Source organism: Ascaphus truei, chromosome 3 (assembly GCF_040206685.1).
Source record: "Ascaphus truei isolate aAscTru1 chromosome 3, aAscTru1.hap1, whole genome shotgun sequence".
Lineage (NCBI taxonomy): Eukaryota > Metazoa > Chordata > Amphibia > Anura > Ascaphidae > Ascaphus > Ascaphus truei.
The window spans coordinates 296,336,454-296,355,421 of NC_134485.1; positions in this window are offsets into that span (position 1 = coordinate 296,336,454).

Below are 18,968 nucleotides of genomic sequence, written 5' to 3' on the forward strand. Positions count from 1 at the left end.
ACATGTGCCCCCATACACAAAACCCATATGCACCCACATACATGCATCTCTACATAAATGCATGTACTGTATACACATAAATATATACACATATAATCACAAACCATATGTACCCACTTCTCTACGACCCCCACATTTTATACAAACGTATATATATATATATATATATATATATATATATATATATATATATATATATATATATATATATATATATATATATATATATAAAGCAACTGTAAATATTACTGTATGTTCATTTGCATGTCTTAGACAGGTCTGCAACCCTGTCTTTCCCCATTGTCACCCAGCATACAGCGCTTCCACTGCAGCAAGGGATTCTGGGAAATGACATGCAAATGAGCACTCAGTGCCACCTTTTGTCTCAAGCTCGTATTACACAAGCCAATCCTCAAGCCAATGCATGCTGTTTTAAACACAGCTTTTAAACAGAGGCTGGGATGAGATGCAAAGCCATTAGACCTACTCACATACATGTTTCAACCTTGATGGGTATCATCAGTGTGAGGCTGGTCTTAATGGCTAGCAGGTTTGAGACTAGACTAGGTAATCACCACTGTCATTAAGGTTATGGTGGGTAAAAAAAGTGACAAAAACCCTCCACAGTAAAGCATAAAGCAACTGTAAATATTACTGTATGTTCATTTGCATGTCTTATACATGCATATACACAAATATATACACCCCTTTACGCACCTACCAGTATCTGCACGCACGTCCTGCACCCCGTATCTACCTACTCTGACCCCTGTATGTATATACATATACCCACACACATGTATATACATACCCGTATACCTACCTATACATGCATCTACCCATACATATATATGCATCTATCCATACATATATGTGCACCTACACCTAAACTCATACCTAAATATAAATATATATAACCACCTATAAATACGTATCTATCTATCTATCTATCTATCTATCTATCTATCTATCTATCTATCTATCTATCTATATATATATCCATATACGCACACACACACCCACATGTATATACACGCCCGTATACATGCCTATACATATATATGCATCTACCCATATATATATACATCTACAGCTAAACTCATACCTAAATATACCTATATATAAATATATATAACCACCTATTAATATGTATACATATAAATATATCCATATACCATATATATACCCATATACACACACACATGTATATATACCTACCCGTATGCATACCTATACATGCCTCTACCCATACATATATATGCCTCTACCCATACATATATCTGCACCTACACCTAAACTCATATACCTATATATAAATATATATACTCACCTATAAATACAGCTAAACCCCGTTATAACGCGGGTCTCGGGGTCCACCCCGAGACCACCGCGTTACTAACGGGGTCGCGGGAAAAAAAATGGCCGCCGCTTTAGCGCATATTCATCCCGCGGGACAGGAGATGGGAGCGGGCATGTCCCTCCGCTCCCCGCTTCCCCCTGTCACCGCGGGACAGCCCGCTGGGCAGGAGATGGGAGCGGGGATGTCCCTCCTGTCCCTGCTTCCCCCTGTCACCGCGGGACAGGCCGCGGGGCAGGAGATGGGAGCAGGGATGTCCCTCCTGTCCCCGCTTCCCCCTGTCACTGCGGGACAGGCCGTGGGGCAGGAGATGGGAGTGGGGATGTCCCTCAGGTCGCCGCTTACCTCAGATCCCTCCATGTGCCCGGTGCTCCCGCTGCCTGCATGGAGGTGGTAGCGGGGGGGTTTCTTCTCCCCACCGCTGTCCCCGGTGCTCCCGCTGCCTGCACGGGAGGAGGGGGGGGAGTGGGTGGTGGTGCTGGTCGCGGGCTTTCCTCTGCTCCGACCCCACCCCCCGTCTGTGTAGAATGAGAGAGTGTGTGTGTGTGTATGTATATATGGGAGAGAAAGTGTGTGTGTGTGTGTGTGTGTGTGTGTATATGGGTGTGTGTATGTGGGTGTGAGTGTGTGTAAGTGTCTGTGAGTGTGTGTAAGTGTCTGAGTGTGTGTGTAAGTGTGTGTAAGTGTGTGTGAGTGTCTGTGAGTGTCTAAGTGTGTGTGAGTGTGTGTGAGTGTCTGTGAGTCTGTGTGAGTGTGTGTGAGTGTCTGTGAGTGTATGTGAGTGTGTGTAAGTGTGTGTAAGTGTGTGTAAGTGTGTATGAGTGTGTGTAAGTGTGTGTGAGTGTGTGTAAGTGTGCGTAAGTGTGCGTAAGTGTGCGTGAGTGTCTGTGAGTGTCTGTAAGTGTTTGTGAGTGTGTGTGAGTGTCTGTGAGTGTGTGTGAGTGTCTGAGTGTGTGTGTAAGTAAGTGTAAGAGCCGGAGCCGGAGGTGAGCGGGAGGTGGGAGGTTTGACAGGGAGGGGGGGCGTGGCTTGAGCGGAGGGACCCGCTACTCTCCCCCCCTCCCTCCACGGACTGCAGGAGGGAGCTGCTACTCTCCCCCCCCCTCCCTCCACGGGCTGCAGGAGGGACCCGCTACTCTCCCCCCCCTCCCCGGACTGCAGGAGGGAGCTGCTACTCTCCCCCCCCCCTCCCCGGACTGCAGGAGGGAGCTGCTACTCTCCCCCCCCCTCCCCGGACTGCAGGAGAGAGCTGCTTCTCTCCCCCCACTCCCTCCACTGGCTGCAGGAGGGACCCGCTACTCTCCCCCCCCCCCTCCCTCCACGGACTCGGGCTGGAGCACTCATACATACACACATACACACATACACACACACACACAAACACACAGGCACTCACGCACTCATACACACACACGCGCGCACACACATGCAGGCACTCACGCACTCACACACACACACACAGACAGGCACTCGCACTCACACACACAGACCGCTAAACCCCCCCCCCCTGCCGCAGAACAGGGCCCGCCGTAGCCGCAGCGCAGGGCCCCGCCACCCTCCCACCCCCCCACAGCACAATGACTTCCCACCCCCTTAACTTTGTCAAACAAAAGTCACAAGACGTTGTACAGGCAAAATACATCTGTTAAAGTGCAGTTGTCTGTTTATTTCTATATAATAATTGTGTGCAGTGTGCAGTGTGTGTGCAGTGTGTGTGCAGTGTGTCAGTGTGTGCAGTGTGAGCAATGAGCAGTGTGTGTGCAGTGTGCAGTGTGTGTGCAGTGTGTCAGTGTGTGCAGTGTGAGCAATGAGCAGTGTGTGTGCAGTGTGTCACTGTGTGCAGTGTGAGCAATGAGCAGTGTGTGTGCAGTGTGCAGTGTGTGTGCAGTGTGGCAGTGTGAGCAATGAGCAGTGTGTGTGCAGTGAGTGTGTGCAGTGTGTGCAGTGTGTGCAGTGTGTGCAGTGTGTGCAGTGTGCAAAAAAAAATTATTATTTTTTTTTTTTTTAAACGGGAGCCACGGGAAAACCGCGTAATAACCGAATCGCGGTATAACGAGGCGCGTTATAACGGGGTTTAGCTGTACATATGCATATAAATCCATATACCATATATATATACCCATGTACACCTACACATACATATATATACATCTAATTGATCGATATACATATAGCACGCACACCCATATATATACTTACCCAAAAGGATGTATGCATGTGTGTCCCCTATCTACATATGTACCCATATATGCCCACATAATCTGTTCCCATATACCTAAACATACCCCTCCACACCTGTCCCCCATACATATATACCCCTGAGTATTACTTTACTCTCCTCACTCCCCTGCGCGAAGGGAATGGGAGGGGGAACCTCGGGAGCAGCCACCTCTCCCGCTGCATGGCTGGCCGCTCCACTCTCCCCCCTCCCCCCAACGCGTGCGCCTCTCCATTGTGGGCCCACGTGGGGAACGCGCGACACACCGGCCCTGCTTGCACGGGTTGCGTGCCATCCCGTTCCTACCCGGCACTAGTACCCACCCCAGGGTTAGAACCCTGGGCCTCACACTGACCGCGTGCCTCCGCCAGCCCCCCTCTCCCCGCACACTAAACCCCCCGGCCCGACCACTATTCCCTGCCGGACGAAAGGGTGAACCGAGAAAAGGCCCCTGCTGACCCCTCGGCGTCCGCCACGGCACCCCGCTATCCTCCCGAGAAGGGAGGGGGAGGAGGTCCACCCCGCGCTACGCTCCCAAACGGAGAAGGGAGGGCCCCTCCCCCCGGGGGAAAGTGCACCGGGGGAAAGTGCAACTTACGTGGCCGAGGTAGGAGAGTGCAGGGAGAGATCCAGCTGGAGGTCCTTCTTAATTCGCTGGCGGGAGGCAAAGAGGACTTGCCCCCGCCAGATTGGCCTTTAAAAGCCATGGTTGGCTCCTCCCCTGGACAGGGGAGGGCGATGCGGGGGCGGGCCAGGGGGGAAAAGGCCGCCCCCCCCCGGTCATGAAACCCCCCCGCCTATGGCTGGGGGGGGGGTCGCTAGTTCAATAGTAGTGCCACAGGAGAAAGCCACAACCTCCATATTAATGAACAATTGGTTAACTGAGGAAGAAGTTTATAAGCGACTTGAAAAAATTAAAGTTAATAAGGCACCTGGCCCCGATGGCATACATCCAAGAGTTCTCAAGGAGTTAAGCTCAGTAATAGCCAAACCATTATATTTAATATTCAAGGACTCCATTTTCACAGGCTCAGTACCACAAGATTGGCGTAAAGCAGATGTGGTGCCTATAATTAAAAAGGGAGCTAGATCACAACCGGGAAATTACAGACCTGTAAGCCTGACTTTAATAGTAGGGAAACTACTTGAAGGTTTAATAGGGATAATATTCAGGAATACCTAATGGAAAACAAAATTATTAGTAATAGTCAGCATGAATTTATGAAGGATAGATCTTGCCAAACTAACCTTATTTGTTTCTTTGAGGAGGTAAGTAGGAATTTAGACCAGGGTAATGCAGTTGATGTGGTCTACTTAGATTTTGTAAAGGCTTTTGATACGGTTTCACACAAGAGGTTGGTGTACAAAATAAAGCAAATTGGACTCAGTAATAATATATGCACCTCGATTGAAAACTGGTTAAAGGACAGACAACAGAGGGTTGTCATAAATTGAACTTTTTCAGGTTGGGCTAAAGTCGTGAGTGGAGTACCTGAGGGATCGGTACTGGGACCCCTGCTTTTTAACTTGTTTATTAATGACCTTAAGGTTGGGATCGAGAGCAAAGTCTCCATCTTTGCTGATGATACTAAATTGTGTAAGGTAATAGAATCAGAGCAGATGTAATTTCTCTTCAAAAGGACTTGGAGAGACTGGAAACGTAGGCAGGTAAATGGCAAATGAGGTTTAATACAGATAAATGTAAGGTTATGCTTTTGGGATGCCAGAATAAAAAGGCGACTTACAAATTAATCGAGATATATTGGGGAAACCTTGATGGAGAAGGATTTAGGAGTGCTTGTAGACTGCAGGCTTAGCAATAGTGCCCAATGTCATGCAGTAGCTGCAAAGGCAAACAAGATCTTATCTTGCATCAAACGTGCAATGGATGGAAGGGAAGTAAACATAATTATGCCCCTTTACAAAGCATTAGTAAGACCACACCTTGAATATGGAATACAATTTTGGGCACCAATCCTAAGAAAATACATTATGGAACTAGAGAGAGTGCAGAGAAGAGCCACCAAATTCATAAAGGGGATGGACATTCTAACTTATGAGGAGAGGCTAGCTAAATTAGATTTATTTACATTAGAAAAGAGGCGTCTAAGAGGGGATATGATAATTATATACAAATATATTTGGGGACAATACAAGGAGCTTTCAAAAGAACTATTCATCCCATGGGCAGTACAAAGGACTCAGGGCCATCCCTTAAGGTTGGAGGAAAGGAGATTTCACCAGCAACAAAGGAAAGGGTTCTTTACAGTAAGGGCAGTTAAAATGTGGAATTCATTACCCATGGAGACTGTGATGGCAGATACAATAGATTTGTTCAAAAAAAGGGTGGACATCTTTTTAGATGGGAAAGGTATACAGGGATATACCAAATAAGTATACATTGGGAGGATGTTGATCCAGGGATTAATCCGATTGCCAATTCTTGGAGTCAGGAAGGAATTAATTTTTCCCCTTAATGGGGTTTTTTATTTGCCTTCCTCTGGATCAATAAGAAAGTATAGCTATAGGATAAAGTATCTGTTGTCTAAATTTAGCATAGGTTGAACTTGATGGACCTATGTCTTTTTTCAACCTCATCTACTATGTAACTATGTAACTTTACATCATATTTATTAGCTAACACTATTATCACGTATCCATTAGTATTGTTTGCACTTTTCCTGTTCACCACATTAACTAAAGATGACATTACTTCTATCAGGTCCCTGAAAAGTTGTTTAATTAAATAAAAAAAGATAATACAGGAGAGGAAATAGCCCAATAAATAAAAATACGATTGTTAAATCAAACCTTTGAAAAAGACCTAATGCAGGATCTGGATGGGAGTAATGCCATCTTTTGCTCTGACTTCACATTAAATATCTATTTTAAATGTAACACAGCTCTGAGGATATGCATTGTTAGAGGGAATGCTTGATGATTTTTAATGGACTTCTGATGATCTATACCTTTAGGGCAAGATGCTAACATTATAGGAGTTAAACTCATATATACCTCTGAGGGGGGGGGGGGGGATCCGAATAAATGGGTGAAATAGATATTTAATTCAGGAATAGGTGGAAACATGTTATTTTAAATCATACTCTGATCTAAAATGTTGACAGAATAGCATCTAATTTTTCATGTGAAACGCAGTAAACAGCTTTACTTGTAAGCACATGCAAGGAATAAAATAAAGAAGAGCTATGGTCAAAGCCTAAAACTTAAATTGTTTTAAATATTTATAATGAATTGTGTTGTAAGTGGTCTAAAGATAAAAAATAAATGGGTATTGGACAAAAGGTAGTCTAATCTTGTCTATGTTGTAGTTATTCATGGTATAGGTTTCCAAGAGAGGAAATTTAAGAAATCTTCCCCTGCTATTCATGCAGAGAAACTCAGTGGGCAAACCTTTGGAATTGTTCCATTCATTACACATTTGGAAAAGGCTCCAAAAGAAAGGTATTTCATGCATGAATAAACAGAATGAATATATTTGCTTGATCAACTGGTGTGTAGCTAATTTTCAAAAATCAGTTTAACATAACAATAATCTTGTGGGATACTGAACTGTTGTCATTAATGTGCAAAAAGAATAATTAAAGAACAGTACTTCACTCAATAATGTTTACATATATTCACATTAAAAGTATTTAAAAAAACAAGTATGAAAATTAATATACTTAAGTTTTTCTTCATTTTAAAAAGTAACTATTAATTAATCTAATAATACTATTTCTTGCAATTGTATATTTAATTAAATGTGTCTATCAATAATAAAATGTATTCTGGATACTGTGAAGAAAACAATAGCTTGACCCCCTATTTACGGAATGGAGTACATGATAAGGTTTTTTTGTTGTTACTTGCAGGGACGTTGGGAAAATTTTAAATACAATTATTTATATACAGTAGTTTAACGAGTACTTATGTCTAATTTAATAAATGTACAGTAAATGTATTTTCTGATCAAGAAAATCTTCTTTGCTATTTCATTCCCCTTTTCTCAATACAACATATTGACAAATTACAGAAGTATACTGTATGTATATAAGAAGTGTTCAGAAGTCAATGAGCACAGTGTTGGTTGTAGAATAGAACACTTTTTCTGTCACAGATATGTGAAACACTTTGAAAGACAATATTGCCAGGTAAGTCTGAAATGCTTAATTAACAAGATATTAATGGGGATTTTTTTCTTCCTTTAGTAACCATAGAATTTTGAAGGTATTTAAACTCTACAATTCATTATTGTCCAAAGATAAACTTTGTTCATTGAAACCTCATAAAAGAAATCAATGTACACTAAGAAATAAATAATGCAATGCTGCTTTGATTGTTTTGGCAATTACATTTGCCAGAACTGATAATGAACAAAAACTATAAATTAGTAACTTTTGGTAAACAACTTATTTATTTAGCACTTCAATAAATTGAATTGGCAACCTTTGGTAATGAATTGGTAATGGAAGAGCTATGCTCATGTTAATAACTAGTGTACATGTACTTCCCCCAAACTCACGGTCATAAAAAGGGTAATTTTACAATCTATACCATGAATTCAATATAGATAACAAAATTGCCCACAATGCATGGCATAGCTGACACAAGTTTAATAAAATCATAATTAATATTTAGTTATCCATTAACCTCTGGGCAGCCTCGATGATCATGAAAGCATGGGAAATGCATGCATTCATAACTGCTATGATTGCTAATCCCTAATCTATAATACTTGACCTTTGAATAGTATTTCAAAGTATAATACAAAACTAATTTTATGTTACAGAAGTCTACATTTCTCATGATGAGTTCTTAGATACCCCTCCACACCACTTTTTTCCACAAATCAGTCACATTTTCTGGGCCTCAATAGCTCTACTCTTCAGAATGGTGTTCAAATAATGCATAAAGCAATGGGGGTTCATGGCCTTTTTTTCTAATGCTTTAGACGTTTTTCCAGAAAGGGAAATTTATGGATATAAAAACTGCAAATTTAAAGTACTTCTTCTGCTGTTTAGTGCCTATATAGATATACTGTAACTCTAACCCTTTTTGAAATGTTGAACCTGAAAAATAACATACTGTTGAAGTGGAATTTCTCCCATCAATTAGCAAATTTCCATCACAATGTTTTCTGTGGTCGAGATTATTTGGAGTTAGCTGTGTCATTTTTGACTCCCTGCCTATGCTAATTGTGAGCATAAAAAAGAGGTTTTAGTTAAAGCCACATGTATGGAAACATTTGTATGAACTTTAACTGCAATTCATGCAAGCAAAGCCATAAAATAAATAAATATTATATTTTGCCAGGCTAGGTCTAATGTATATTTGAACATGACTCTATAAATATCATATATTTTAATAATCTGTAAAAGTCTTTCTAAACCCTTTCCCAATATCCATAACTGTCAGTCCCAAAAGAGTTACTGTATTGTCACTAATACTGAGTCTAGTGTAATTTGATCGCTACATGTCCCTGGTTTCCACCCCACTAATATGAAGGAAAAAGGAAGGGAATACTTTTTTACCTTTAAAAAAAAAAAAAATAGTTGAAGGAACAATAAATAATATTGCTTCTCTCTAGTGTGTGCTTAAAGGGTTAACAAATACAATTAAACAATAAAGGATAAGAAAATAATAGCAACAATATAACGTGCCTATATGACAAGGAATCCATGAGTTCATCTGTATGTCTTCCACAAAACTGCAGCTCTCCACAAAATCCAGAGGGAGCAGGATCAACCCCTCCTCCCTCTGGATTTTGTGGAGAGCTGTACGTGGAGGAGGACTTTTTGGAAAGTCCCCACCAGAGGTATGAAGCAATTTCACCCAAATTATATATTATATGTTCATTACTGTTCACATTTCACTGATTTATTATAATCACCTGATCACATGTAATTATCACTTAATAATATGTTGTATATTGTGTTTAAGCGCTGTTCAATACACCTTTTGGTGTCAGTTCCAAAAAATTGCAGACAAGCTTTTTGAGTTAATGCAATTTTCACTTCTTACCATATCACTTTTTTAACGACTTTCTCTATAGCTTTTTTTCTACTGACTCTTACATATTTTACAACTACCGTAAGCTTGGGATAACAAAATGCAAAATCTGAAAAAAACAAACAAAAACAGGTTTTTGGGGGCAAACAGGCATTATGGGTTCTTAATATTTCCTGTAACAAAATTATTTTAAGGACTATGGCTGAAAGAACAAAATACATAACATATACAGTATGTATGTATTTATAATTTTATTTATACTGTATAGCACCAAGAATGAATCAAGCAAGTAAATAAAATAGAAATAATGGGAATACATGCAACAGGTAAATGACAACATACAGTAATGTAAAAGAGCTAACAATCCAAGTTATATGTTGATAGTCATATAGACACCGTATGAATAAACGTGCATTATTAGCAGTTTGGAGAGGTTTAGTGCATATGGCTTTCATTGTAGAGGCGTAGAAAGTTTAATGAGATGCTTCTTTTAAGAGGTGGATTTTCAGCTATGCTTTGAGTGATGAAAGTGAAGGTACTTGAAACATATTTAGTGGAAGATCATTCCATCGCTAGGGAGAGATTAGTGAAAAGGGTTAAGATGAGAGAGGGCTGTAGAGTTAAAAGTTGAAAAGATGAGACAATCTTGGGTTTAGTGTAAGATATTAGTAGGGGTCTAACGATAGATAGGAACTGAGATATATAGAGGGGCAGAATACTGCAGAGCCTTAAAAAAAGGAGGATAATATTGTAAATTATTTTAAATTGAAATTAATAAGAGACCAGTAAAGAGAGTTCAGGAGGTCCGAAGGAAGCAGATATGCACCTAGAAGAGCAGACATTATTCAGGCATGTAATGAAAGAAGTGAGCATGATGTGGCGGGAGGTTGAAAAAGGGTGTCAAAGTCAGAGAAGAGGTGGTGTGGATTTGATTTAATGCTGTTTATGAGAGGTGAAATAACTCTGTTTAGTAAGAAAAAGAGCAGATGTAAAGCAGATAAGAATACATTTGCAGTGATGGAAATCAACCAGAGAGTATGACTTCATCCAGAGGCATTCAGCAGAACAGTGCAAGAGCATAGAAAGCTTGTTTGTATGTTATAATAGAGTTGTTGGTTGGAGTGCTGTGAGTGTTAACATAGAGGGAGCATACTGGTCAAGTTAGAAGGCAAGGAGAGTGTTGGAAGTTGTGACAAAGCTGTTTGGTTCAGTTGATGGTGGTAGTAAAAAAAATGCATGTTGTGAATATAGCAAGGAGAGGCAAGAGGTGAAAACCCAGGAGTATGTGAGAGAGAAATTCAGCTACGGTTATGGTCAGCTAATGGTGGTAGTTTAATTTAGGAGAAATTTAGAAATCGGATAATGAACAGTTGTTTGTGAAGATGAGGCTAATAAAGTGGCCATCCTTGTGGGTGCTAGAAGAAGTCCATTGAAGGAGACAAAAGGAGGAAGTGGGAGAGAGGAAGCGAGACACCTAAGAATGAGAGGGGTCATGAATGTGGTAGTGAAAATCCCCTAAGAGAAGAGTGGATTAGTCAGAAGAGAAGAAATAGAATAACCAGAACTCAAAGTCAGAAAGGAAATTGGAGTATGAGGATGTGAGAATGAATGAAGTGCAGTAGGTGGCCTTTAGATTACAGCAATATGCAGAGAGAGTGGAGAGAAAACGTGACTAGTATGGGCCTCAACACATTGGAATTTCAGGGAAGCAAGTGTAGGTAGTGACTGAAACTTATAGTATGAAGAGAGAATAATACCCTCTCCACCCCTGCATCCAAAGGGGCAAGATGTGTATGAAAAGGCCACCATACGATAAAGCTATATCCAGGGCCAAATTTGATTGTGAGAGCCAAGTTTCAGTTAGTGCAAAGATGTGAAGACAACTAAAGAAAAACAGGACATATCAGGTAGTGTTTTGAGAGAGAGAGAGAGAGAGAGAGAGAACACAAAAAGGGAACTTAAGCAGGGAGTGATCAGGGGAAATATATCAGGTTGTAAGCATTGGACAAAACAAAACACAAAACAGCGCACAACGCTCATGGTGAAGTAAGAATGAACAATTTATATTAAAAAGTAATTCAAGGTTCTGCGTACATCAGATAAAGGTAAAACAAGCATGTAACTGTAACTATGACAGTTGTTACCACTCAGGTATCAGGACACAGGAGAAGGCTGCAGCGGATCCCCCAATGTCAGGAATCTGCAGTCATATCAGGCTGTGCTTTCATCTGCTGGGGTCTTTAGAAGCGGAGGGTTCCCTTTAGGCTTCCACGTAATCCAGGTAGAGAAGTCCCAAGCTCCGTTTAGGAGTAGCTGGAAGAGGGACAGTCTCACCGATCAGGGTCAGCTCTGCCTCCCACGCCAGCTTCACTTAACCAGCAAAGTGATAGAATACTAAGGGTACTAGTAGATCAATAAAAGTATAATTCCAACTAGTTTCGTAGCAACTATAAAGGCCACTTCATTAGGGACTGAATGCAGTGAGCAAATGGTCACATTAAATACCTTCTAAAGATCTACAATAGGTTAATTGTTAATCACAAAGCAACCAATAAGCAGTAGGCACACTGCATTTCTTTAAACAGCTGTTGGGTGAATTAACCTAATGTTTAACAACATAACATACATAGTACAGAGTTATATAAACAAATAAAATACAATTTAATGCATAAATAAAAAATATAAATATACTAAATGGCTAGCAATTGTCAAAGATTCAGCTCCAAGTTGGTACTAAAAGATAGAAACAAAGGATTAATTACATAATTCACAGCCACAGGTAATAACCTCAGGCAAAGAGGAAAACCAGTGAATTTAGTACAGAGACCAGATATCAACATCTTCATTTAACCCCTTAGGGGAAAGGGACTGTAATTGGTAAATCCAATAAGTCTCTTAAAAAGACAGATCCTTAACTCTATCACCTCCTCTCCTACCTTTAGGGACAATTTTAATTCCCTTAAATCTAAGAGTGGAGGGATCCTTATTGTGACACTTTAAAAAATGTCTGGAGAGCGGCGCATGCGCGACGACGGACTGAATGGACGTGTGAGCCGTTAGCTCCGTTCTCAGCCGACAAATATATCAATAAATAAAGTACTAAAACCCAACTGATCACCCCCAAACACATATCCCCAACAAGCTGAAAACCCCAGGATGTCGAAAGGGACGAGATCCAAGCGACCTCCATGGTTTTAACCGACTATTTCCAAAGGGAGACTCGGCGCGCGCCAAAGGACACGAGGGGCCTACACAGAGTGGCACTGACTCGGAAGAAGAGGAAGATAATGATCGCGGCAACCAAGTCATGCGGCGAAGAGATATGAAAGAGTTTTGCCTAGATATTAAAAAATGCCTCCAAACAGAATTAGCTACCCTAAGGGCTGATATTGGCAGCATTGGCATACGCACAGACTCCCTGAAGAAAAAATTGGATTCCACTATTAAAGACCTCCACAAAACGGACAAACAAAAGGCCCAAATAAAGGAAACCGTGAGAGATCTCACAGATAAACAAGAGGACTCCGAAAATCGTGAGCGCCGGAACAATGTGAGGATTAGGTGAGTACCGGAGGAGGAGATGGACCCGGAAGATTTCCTAGGAAGATGGCTGACGCAATTAATGCCCGACAAAGCTGAGCACGAGACCCATCTAGATCGGTGCCACAGAGCCCTGCGGTCGCGAACGCAGCGAGGAGACCCCCCTCGCGACATAATTGCGTGCTTTCATTACTTTAAAATAAAGGAATCCTTCTGCCAAATGACCCGTAATGATTCCACGTTCGAGGGGCATAAAATTCAGGTCTTCCAGGACATTTCCCCCACTACACTACTCAAAAGAAGGCAGCTTACTCCCATCACAAAGATACTCCGTGATGAAGGAGTCAGGTATAGGTGGATATACCCATTTGGCCTCCTGGTCACCAGGAACGGGGCATCACACACACTAAGGCGCCTGGAGCAAGGGGGAAGCTTCCTCACAAAACTGGGCCTACAAGATAAATTACCAGAAGATGTAACCGGAGGAAGAGCAGCCCCAGATCCATCTTGGAGAGAGGCGGGTAAAGCGGACAAGAACAGGAAACCCCGCAGCCCCAGATGAAGAGAGACCGAGGGGACTCCATTAAAAGTTTAAAGTTCCTCTTACCTTCTTTTGTTTGACCCACCTGCTGTGGCTACGGATGCTGAAACCCCACAGTTCAACGCCCAGGAAGGGACCCGTTGTGCCCTGCTAGAAAAATTGTCTTCCCCATACAACCTTGGAAGCCCAGCGGCGCATCCCGGAGACTGGCACCCATCTTGGATCAGCTCCGGCGATAGACTGAAATAGAGGCGGAGCTGGATGATGTAGGAGGGGCGGAGCCAACACTTCCCACGAGATGTCCCGGCGGATGGGACCTGGACCCCTTCAAGATGGCGGTGAGCAGACCCGGAAGGGGCGGAGACAGCCAAAGCATTGCGGAAGCACCGCAGGACAGCTAAGGCACCGGCAACGCTAGCCACCGCTGGGGGCAGGGGGGGAGGATAAGGGAAAATTAAATGGAAGGGAGGGGGGGAGCATATGGAGGAATAGCTGGAGTAGGGGAAATAACAGCAAGGAGAGGAGTGACACCTGATAGAAAGAACGCAAGCAGACACAGGGGGGAAGTAGTATGGAGGGGTGAGGGTAAAGCAGGCTAAGAGGGAAAGGGATCTAAGGAAGCAGGATGGAAATATAAGGATGGTGATAGTATAGGGGGCAGGAAGACTTCTAGCTAGAGAGGCCAGCAAAAAGACACAGGAAGTAGGACGCACAGAAAGGCGCCATAAGGAGAGGCGAAGGGTTACAAGGGGTAAACAAAGAGGGGAGAATTTCAGCACATTACAGTTGTTTAGGGGGTAAAGAACTACCCAGAGTTATTGTTAGTGAAAGTTATTAGTTAGCAAGTTGATTTAGTGCTTTAAAAGTATGATTAGTACATTGAACTCTTTTGACAAAGATAATGGGTTGTCGGCTGGGACTGAGGTCTCGTCGTCGTCATGTGCCTGCGCTCTCGGGCTATGGCGGCCGCCCTAGACCCCGAGAAAGTCCTTGGGAAAGGGTAGAACAGAGCAGCCCTGACGAAAGGGGTGGGAACGGAGGGAGCTCTATGGATTTCCACCAACCCAAAGGCAAGGGGGAGGAAGTGGTCCCAGACCACAAAGGCCTCTCCCACCCTGATTTTTGTGTTTTTTGTGTCTTTTTCCCCTTATGTGTCCCATGTTCCCTATGTCTCCTCCACACCCCACACCGTCTCCTACATAGGTGGTACCCCTCTGAAGTTGAGCAAAAAGCTGTGCACTGCAGAGGACCAGAGGCTCCCCAAAACAGGCCTGACTCCCCAATTAGAAATACTACAGACGAGAGGTAAGATTACACAAACATCATGCCTCTGACCTTTATTTCACACAATGCCAAAGGTCTGAACTGTCCCCACAAACGAAAGATAGCACTCACTGACTACAAGAGAAAGAGGGCGGATTTCGTGTTAATCCAGGAAACGCATTTTAGCACCACCAGCTTCCCCAAATATTTGGTTAAACAGTTTAAACAGGTATATTTATCTTCTGCAAAAGAAAAGAAACGTGGAGTGGCAATATTGATCCACAATAGGGTGGGGCTGGTGGTGGATAAGGTGAAAACAGATAAGGAGGGTAGATTCCTGCTGATTACGGGATCCATTAACCAACAACCTATAACGGTTGCCACAGTATATGCCCCAAATGGACACGACCCTGATTTCTTTAAAACAAAGTTTGATACCTTACGGAAAGTCAGTAAAGGCGCTCTGATAGTAGGCGGCGATTTCAACACCGTGATAACCGCATCACTAGACAGATCAGGCCCCCCCCCAGACATAGAACAATGCCACGGCCTTTGGCCCTGGAACAAGGACTAAGGGATTTACAATTAGTCAATGTCTGGAGAGAGATGCACCCACTAGACAGAAACTACACTTTCTACTCCCACCTCCATGACTCATTCAGCAGAATTGATTAATTCTTTGTATCTAGTAGACTGGTCCCTGTGATCACCCATACCGGGATCCATGATATTTCATGGTCAGATCATGCACCCATAGAGCTACGGTGCACATGCATAGGGCTGGACAGACCGGGGCAAATTGGAAACTAAACTAATCCCTCTTAAAGATCCCCGAATTGGAAGGGAAGATCGGAGAGGCGATCAAATATTTCTTTAAAGAAAATGAAGGTAGCGTTCGCCCTCACATAACCCTCTGGAAGGCACATAAAGCAACACTGAGGGGGGTTTTGATTAGTTTAGCGGCCAAAAAAAAAGGGAAAGCAATGCAAAAATGATAAAAGAACAAATAGAACTAAAGCAGCTATGGGAGCAACACAAGAGTTCCCCAAATGTGGCCACCCTCCAACGAGTTAAGGACACCCAGATTAAACTGAATCTACTCCTTACCTCCCAGGCTGAGAAATCGTTAAGTTGGTCAAAGAGAAGATTTTTCGAGAAAGCAAACAAACCAGATACCTTGCTGGCTAACATTATTAACTCTAAAACAAATAACTATAACATACAAACCCTGCGCCGGGAATCGGGAGGGGTTACTGCCAATCCCAAAAATATAGTGGGGGAATTCAAATCCTTCTACGAAAAACTATACGATGGGGAAAAAGTATCTCATTCTACCGGAACAACCAGGGCCCTACAGTATTTCCTGAGGAGCTCGAATCTGCCGGGCCTAAGCGAGTCGGATAGAGAGGTAATACACTACCGACACACTTTATTGAAGTGTGGTCATTACCGCAAGCCGGGAAATCTCCCGGCTTGCTAGTGGCCGCCCCTCGGCGTGCCGCGCGTCATAGACGCGCGGTCACGCGTCATCGGGAGCGTGCGCCCCCTGCACGCGTGTCCAGGGGCTCCCCGAGGGAGCCCTGGTGTCCCGCGATCGCGGGACAGCGGCAAGGGGTTCCGGGGGACCCGGCGGACCCGGCAGCGGTAGGGAGAGCGCCCCGATCGGAGGGCGCTCTTCCGCTGCTTCGGCGCGCGCCCGTCACACTCGGGCGCGCGCCAGGCTACTGCTGCGGCACAGAACGGGCAAATGCTCGAATAAACTGTGCCGCAGCAGTAGGTAGTGATTTCACAAGCGAGGAACTATCAGAGTTTATTAAAGACCTCAAACCCTCTAAAGCCCCAGGTCCCGATGGATATTGGAATCTCTACTATAAGAAATTTAGGAAACAATTGACCCCATACCTTCTCCATATGTTTAACCAAGTGCTCGGAGGCACCCCCTTCCTCCAACATATGCTCCAAGCGTCCATCTCGGTAATACACAAACAAGGGAAAGACCCCCAGGACTTTAAGAGTTACAGACCGATATCCCTGATTAATTCGGACATAAAAATATATGCTAAACTATTGGCCAACAGATTAAGTCTCATCCTACCCAGACTGGTGCACCCAGATCAAGTCGGGTTTATCCAGGGTCGACAAGCATCGGATAATACCCGACGAATTATTGATCTGATAGAAATCGCTAATTCTAAATCAATACCAATTATGGCGCTCAGTCTGGATGCAGAAAAAGCGTTTGATAGGATAGATTGACCTTACCTGGAGGCCACACTTGGAGCATTTGGCATGGGAGATAAATTGATAAAAGCTATATTTGCTCTTTACTCTGCCCCGTCGGCTAGGGTTACCCACCAGGGATTTGCTTCAGACCCCTTCCAAATCAAGAGCGGAACAAAACAAGGATGCCCGCTCTCCCCCCTCCTCTTTGCACTGTGTATGGAGCCATTGGCGGCCCCGATACGAGATAGCAAAGACATCACGAGTATTGACATTGGAAGCCAGCCGCATAAAGTGGCACTGTATGCGGATGATGTTTTCCTGACAATATCCAGACCCCTTACCTCTCTACCAAACTTGTTCGATTTGCTGGGACTATTCAACCGGGTCTCCGGGTTCAAAATCAATCAGGCTAAATCGGAGGCCCTAAACATAAATCTTCCCAAACATTTGGAGAAACTGATTGCCATAAATTTTAACTTTAAATGGCAACAGCACAAAATTAAATATTTAGGCATCAACGTCACCAAGACATATAACACACTATACTAAGCAAACTATCCCAGCCTGTTGAGAACCCTGAGAGGGGACATTAAGAGATGGGCCACCCATAAAATTTCGTGGATTGGTAAAATCCACTGTGTTAAAATGAATTTGCTGCCGCGCCTTCTATATCTCTACCAAACCCTTCCGGTGCCATTAGGATTGAAGGATACCCTCTCACTCCAATCCGAGATAGATAAGTTTATCTGGGGAGGGAAGAAGGCGAGGGTTGGCAAACAAATTATGTGCAAACAAACCGGGGCAGGAGGGCTCGCGGTACCTTGTTTGTTGTCTTATTATAAAGCGGCACAATTATGTCAAATTGTGCAATGGCACTCTAATATAGACTCCAAAAGATGGGTCGCTCTAGACAAAGAGCTTTGCTCCCCTGTGGAGCTGGAACACTTGATTTGGTATCCCAAAAAGGTGCGATTAGGCACCAAACTGCCGCTATCCTCAATGACCAACTCGCTTTCTGTTTGGGAGGCCACCAGACTCAAATTTACACTGTCCCACAAGTCATCGGGCATGACCCCACTGTGGGACAACCCACTTTTTGTCTCGGGCCAGTCCATTGCAAAATTCACTATCTGGAAACAAAAAAATATAAATAGATTGGTAGACCTGGAAGGTAGACGAGGAATACAAACATTTGATCTACTTAAATCTAACAAAAATATGCCCAATGCCGAGTTTTTCAGATATCTCCACATCAGGGCATTCTATCAAACTGCCTAGCCACATACCCCAATGACGAACTTCGAAAAGCTCTGTCGATCAGGGACATCAACAACGGGACTCACATCGCAGATGTACAAGGAAGTGACCGGGTCTAGCGCGACAGTGACGAACAAAACAGGATACATGACTAGCTGGGAAAAAGATTTAGGAGAGGTACTAGATCTAGAAGAGTGGACAAAGATTGTGACGGCGACATCTAAAAGCTCCATGTGCACGACCTTAAGGGAGAACGCATATAAGGTTATGATGAGATGGTACCATACCCCCACAAAATTAGCCACATTTCTGCCCAGTTACTCCCCATTGTGTCCTAGACAATGTGGACAGCAGGCAGACCTGTTACACATGCCGTGGTCTTGCCCCAAGATCGTCCCCGTCTGGGATTCAATAAAAGACTGGTTGAACAAGATTACAGGCAAACCCGTACCAATGGATCCATGGCAGTTCCTTTTGAACAGGCCAGCTGAAGGGTTTACCAAGGGTGAGAATAAATTAATAGCTCACTTTGCTATGGCAGTTCGAGGGGAGATCGCAGC